Source organism: Aplysia californica, unplaced genomic scaffold, assembly GCF_000002075.1.
Source record: "Aplysia californica isolate F4 #8 unplaced genomic scaffold, AplCal3.0 scaffold00755, whole genome shotgun sequence".
NCBI classification, from domain to species: domain Eukaryota; kingdom Metazoa; phylum Mollusca; class Gastropoda; order Aplysiida; family Aplysiidae; genus Aplysia; species Aplysia californica.
This window is the reverse complement of record NW_004798025.1, coordinates 309,734-316,179: the sequence shown is the minus strand read 5'-3', so window position 1 is coordinate 316,179 and position 6,446 is coordinate 309,734. Positions and strand designations below refer to the sequence as shown.

The window sequence follows — 6,446 nt, the reverse complement described above, 5'->3', positions numbered from 1 at the left end:
CCCCCTCCCCCCTCTCCCCCTTGCTTATTTTAATGCACTCCGTTAAACCACCCTTGAAGGATGCTTTCTTTTTGGAGCAGCTTACGTAATGCCCGATCCCTTTTGGACCAGCTAAACATATACATTAAACTCTCCAAGTAGTAATAAATAATCAATTTACCTGTTCGGCTGGTTAAAAAAGGACCGAGTATGCAAAATCTGTTTCAAAAGGGACGCTACCCTCAAAATTGTGTAAGCGTGAAGAAAGGTGAAACGGTATTGGTTTAACGCCCCTGTCAACACTGTTGTAGCAGACACCCTCAGAGCTCATATCACGGGATGTCCCTCCTACAAGCCACTCGCCTTGCTTTAGACCGACGCCTGAGTCTCCCCGCGACACCCACCGGTACAAGCGGAAGAATAAAGTAAAGTAAAAGTAAAGTAAGTATAAACACTGTTAGGTTATTTCAGGGGCGGGACCTCCGGGTTTAACGTCCATCTCCGAAAGGACCGAGCCAAGTGGGAAATTCTGGCAAAGGGCCTTTCCCAAGGACACAACGTCGGACTGAGCTGAGGCTCGAACCCCCGACCTCGCAATCTCGTGATTTCCATGTAAGCGTGTTTGTTTGACTTTTGTCATAAAATTATTCATAGACAGGCATGTATCGATGCCGCTAATAACTAGAATCGTTAATTCGCCCGATTACTACCCCGTGAAATAAATTTACCTGTTCATCTGGTCTAAATGGGGCTGCACCTAATATTTTTCCATCGGCCCACCATTAGTGGAGTGGTTGGGTAAAAAAACAAAATCTCTTTTTTTATGCCACCTTTTTCCAGATTAATATTATCTGCATCAAATTTACCACGAATCTGATACTAAAAACCATGCCTAGATTATTTGATGTTAAACAAAAATTCTACATGAAAAAAAATGCTTAAGATCCTGTGCCGACGGTGTGAATTAACCAGACAAAATGGCAATAACCCCAGTCAGGTGTCATTGCTGCTTGTGTGGTTACATCTTTAAAAAATAACCCCGGGTCGAGGCTCAACTAACGAAACAGGGAACGTTGACTGGTTGGCGTCCTCTGGTCCATGCGTGTTATTACCGGCTTAAAATTTAGGGTTGAAAAATGAGTGGCAGCTGAACTTTGAAGCGTCTTACTTTTAGGAACAGCAGTTAATATTCCCACCATGATCTAGGAGAATTTGTCTTGAATTATAATTATGAGAATTTAAATAGCACCTAATCCCAAGAGAGCTATAAGTGTTGTTCAATGCGAAATTACCACTCAACTGACAAATCAAACAATACAAAATGCACATTGTGAGACCATCTAACGATACACACATGCACGAACGTGCACACACGTACACACGTACACACACAAACACACACACACACACACACACACACAGACATTCACACACATACACACACACACACATACACACACCTACATGAACCATATCCATGTGTAATGAGAGAAGGGGAATTTAAGAGAGAGAGAGAGAGCGAGAGAGAGAGAGAGAGAGAGAGAGAGTGAGTGAGAGAGAGAGAGAGAGAGTGAGAGAGAGAGAGAGAGAGAGAGAGAGAGAGAGAGAGAGAGAGAGAGGAGGGGGGGGGGTGGAATTTGGGAACTTTGGAGAAATGGGTGAGGTTAGGAACACTATCACTAATATCAACTTTTTATATAATAGGGCTACTTTGGTTACTTTACATGAAACCAGTCACATTAATTATCCTAAATAAATCAAGAGAAAGCATGCATCTTTACCTGGAAAGTACTAGAGGCAAGATGTTATTTTGGTACAGAAAAATGATGCTTGTGCAGTTCGGTGACTTGCAACAAAGTAGCCACTGGCCATTAGATCTAACTGCACCTCTGCTGTTCGCAGAATTAACTATCCCTCGTGAAATAGTATTTAAAAAAAATAAAACGTGAATTATTTTTCTTCCAAAGCTTGGCCTGTCGCCAAGCGAGGATATGACAGGACAGAGACAGATAAGACCGGAGTTGTTTTTGTTTGTTTGTTTGTTTGTTTGTTTGTTTGTTTGTTTGGTAGGTGTTTTATGGCACTCGGAACTGCATAAGGTCATAATAATTATGAGCGCACGTTACACATTAAGCATTTTCAGTTTGGTAGGAATTAATTTTGAATATTGCCAGGATGGCCTACTCTTATCAATTTTCGACCACCAAGGGATCTTTCACGTGCGCAATTTGCGCTTTCGAGATTTTTCGCCCTTATCCGAGAAGGCAAGATGTAATCTTACCTAGCCTTAGATCAGGTGTGTGGCTGAAAGACAGCAGTAAGAAGGAGCCAAGGAATATCAGTAGAAAGGTTGCAGATAGAGCCAGGAGCCCAGAGCGAAATTGAAGACGAAAACAGATGACAGAACATGTTTAGGGAGCATAAAAGGAGGTGAAAGGAGGAAATTTCAGAGACAAAAACTTTCCGTCGTTGTTAGTTTTCGAACCCGGGATCTATTAATTAAATGGCATAAACACCGTAACCTCTAGAACACGAGAGCCCCCCCCCCCCCCCCCCCCCACGTGGCTTGAGTTGGAGACAGTTAACTGGCAAAATTTCTAGAGACTTTTCTTCTTTTTGTTTATTTTCTTTCGTTTCTACCGGGTTGTGTTTAAACAGTGTTCCGGTTTTTTTTTCGAAATGGGGATGTATATATTAGATAGATAGTTAGATAGATAGATAGATAGATAGATTCTAATAAAGGTCTTGTTGAGCTCTCCCTTCTTAAAAATCCATCTTCAGCGCGTGACGTCAGGGATACACCCATGTTGGCCCAACAGAGAGCGGATCACCCGAATATTTCGTAGAGGGTCAAGTGAATTCCTAAAAGAATTTTCGCACGATAGATAGATAGATAGATAGATAGATAGATAGATAGATAGATAGATAGATAGATAGATAGATAGATAGATAAATGGATAGATAGATAGATAGATTGAGGGAATGGGAGAGGGATGAGAGAGGAAGGGAGAGAGAGAAAAAGAGAGAGACAGTCTGTGTGTACGTGTGTGTGTGTCAGTGTGTGTGTGTGTGTGTGTGTGTGTGTGTATGTGTGTGTGTGTGTGTGTGTGTGTGTGTGTGTGTGTGTGTGAGAGAGAGAGAGAGAGAGAGAGAGAGAGAGAGAGAGAGAGAGAGAGAGAGAGAGTCAGTATACAGTAGTCTAAATTACTCTATTGTAACAGTGTGATGAACCTTTTTTTTGGAGTGGGAATTGATAATTAATTTTGTTTGGACGGCGACTCTAAAGTCATTCTCTTTTTTCGACTTCCGAACCGCCAAGGGTTCTTTAACGTCCTCATCCGAGATGGCAAAGAGATCGATCCTACAAAGCTTAGGATCAGAGGGTTAAGAAAACGGATAGACAGTCGAGCACCATACCTGCTGAGCTGCTGAGCGGTCCTTAATCATTATTTAGTTTGAATGTTTCAAAATGTACTTGAAAATACATGGAAAGAGAGACACTCCTTTCCGTCTTTTCTCCCCCAGAACAAAACAAAAAGAAACTCAACAAATTCAATACGCCCTCTAACAGTTGAAGCCATGGACTTGATTTCCCTGAGTTACATGCATCTGTGTAAGCTTGAATCACGCCTCCGAACCGTCGTAGAGAGGAAAATAGCCCCAAATCGGCTTGTATGACAAGAGGAAAATGACAATAAACCCATAAAAGTGCCAAGTACAAAGCACGCCACATGATCTGTGGACAGCCATAGTGATGTCTTATCTATCAAGCTAACTCAAAAAGTCAAAGTAGCACAACAGACAACATATTATGTGTTTTCTTGTTTTATTCTTACTTTCTACTGGTTTGTTTTAAGAGGTATGATGGGTCTTGTTCGTCTATTTCCTTTTTTAATATTTTTTTTTTCGCCATGAAAACGTCTGCCAAGAGGTAATCGTTCAAAATGTCCAATATTATAGAATGTGTATATGTTTTGATAGAATATCGCCTTCAGAAAAACAGAGGGGGGAGGGGGGGGGGGGGGGGCTGGAGGGGTCGTTTGGAAAGGAATATGAACATTGCACCAAAGTTCTTAAGAGTTAGCAAATAGTTTAATAAATGGCATACAAAAAGATTGCCAACATTTTCTGTGTCGTTCACTATAAAAGAGTGCAGAAAATGTATAATGAGAAATGTTCTTTATGACTACGATGCAACTTTGAGCGAAAAATATAGGATCTGTTCAATGTTTAGCGTGTAATCTTTGTAAACCATGCACCCGTGGCTTTTGGCCATGACAATGTCCATTGCTTGTGATCTGAGAGAGTGCACCATGAAGGTGAGTCATATTTGTGAGTAGCAATGAACATTTTTGTTTTATGACGTCCTTGTTTCGTTGCTACTGTGACCCATGAAAACACATTGTAAACACATGTCTGAGCTTGTGTGTGTGTTTGTCCGTCTGTGTGCATCTTCTTCTTTTGGGAACATTGTCTTAAAGAACAGATTGAAGCTCTTATCGCATTTTGAAATCTGATTTGTGCTTGACATGAATTCATGATTCTGTGTTAGTAAAATCAGGGGTGGAGTTTGGGGGAGGGGGTTCCATAGATTAGCTCAGTTTGACGGTCAGAGACTCAATGTTTATAAGGGCTTGCGATATGGTGTCGCGTCATGTGAGTATTACCTCCAACTGTACAGTCACTGCCTTTTCTACTAGACTCCTAACTGTTGTTAGACGGCCTCACACGTTGGGACAGACGTGCCATGGCTTATTAAACCTATCTGCCGTTCGCCATTGGCATGCACTCAATTAGCCATCAGCCTCCAGTGCAGTCATTTATATCATGTTTCCATTGGCCGCCTGGCCCTCCTATTTCTTCGTCCACTGTTTTGTGCAGTCCGCCCAGCCTTAGTATGTGTCCAAAATACAAATTAGAAATGTTGCTTTCCCCTGTAAAACGAGTACTTACAGTCATTATTCTGTCTTTCCAATTGCTTTTCATCGTTCTTTGAATTCACACTCTGTTTTGATCAAATGTGCACGTTTCAGCTCCGCTGAGGACAGAGCACTTTTAGTATGATTATTAGTAGCTTTACTGTCAAAATAATCTTCATCTTTGTGAAGATAAAATAAAGCCTTTACAAAGATAGATAGTGATATACCAAATTCTTTCAGTGGTTCCTTTGTTACCGGCTGTCTGAACTTTCTATTATTCTGAAAGTTTTCTATACCGCTTTTCCATCGTTCTGTTTTCTTGTCATGTTATCCTTAAAAAATTGATGGCGAATCTTCTACAAGTTGAAATTATTTTTTAGACATCTGGCTTCAGTAAAATCTTCAACAGCACGGTTAAACCGAGCCTGGTTTGTTCTTTTATCTCTTGTTTCGTTTGTCAACAGAAACGCTCATCTCAAGTGAAAGGGTAGAATCACGTCAGCTTGGACCGAAATGTCAGCCGCCACTGCTGAACTCATATTTCACAGAAACCACGACAAAATCTTTAGAGGGCAAAAAAGTAATGTAAGCTATTCTCAAACTTTAAATACACTTAGTAGGAAATTGTGCCTTAGTGCCCCCCCCCCCCACACACACCAACACATAGGGCCTACACACTTTGTGTGTGTGTGTGTTTTCGTTGTTGCTCTCATTGACAATTATTTATCCATTGTGTGAAATCATTACTTTCTATTCAACGCTGCCGTTAAACTAGCTCTCAGCACCAAAGTAAACTACTTTTAATTTCTACCCCCAAAAATGGCAAATAAAATGAAAACCTTATTTTCATTATAAATTACAGAACTTTAAAAGTTTTGAAACGGTCTGGGCTCACAGAACAAAACTAAAATCGTGTTGCGTATAAAAAGTATCCATGTCATGTTGGAATTCAAAAACTTTAGCAACCCATGCAAAGATAAAGCACTTTGTACCGGAAAACTGCAAGTTCCATTTTATGACTGTAAAACAAGTGGTTCACGTGTTAACTTGTTATCTTGTTATGAAGATTGCGTTGGGGCTACCTTTAGCTACTGTTAGCTATAACTTGACGCTTTAATTTGAAGCAAATAATAAATAAGCACCGACATAGATTTCAAAGTGCTCCGTCACTCCCTTCCCACACCTCCACATCCTCCATATGAACACCCCAGATCACCAATACAAGACATGGCGTATAAATAGTTACAATAATATATTACTTGTATTTTTTTCTAATTATCCCCCCCCCCGAACTTTTCCAGAGGGTATTCTTCAAGGGAACAACCCTACTTGATGATAGATCCAAGCGGAGACGATGGAATAGCAACCTAGTGGTTAAGCTTTCGGACTCGCAACCGTAAGGTCGTGGGTTCGAATCCCGTCGAGGGCCCGACGTTGTGTCCTTGGGAAAGACACTTTACACGAATTTTCCTCACTTCACCCAGGTGGGAATGGGTACCCGGCTATAGGCAGCGAAAGATCTTGTCAGTTTGTTAGTGTTTGAGCGCT

At 41.0% G+C, this 6,446-nt stretch overlaps 1 protein-coding gene across 1 annotated transcript in view; it reads left to right on the top strand.

Moving 5' to 3' along the window:
• The window catches only part of LOC101857518, a 22,059-nt gene that overhangs the window by 9,510 nt on the left and 6,103 nt on the right, over window positions 1-6,446 (top strand). The gene's annotated exons all lie outside the window — the stretch shown is intronic.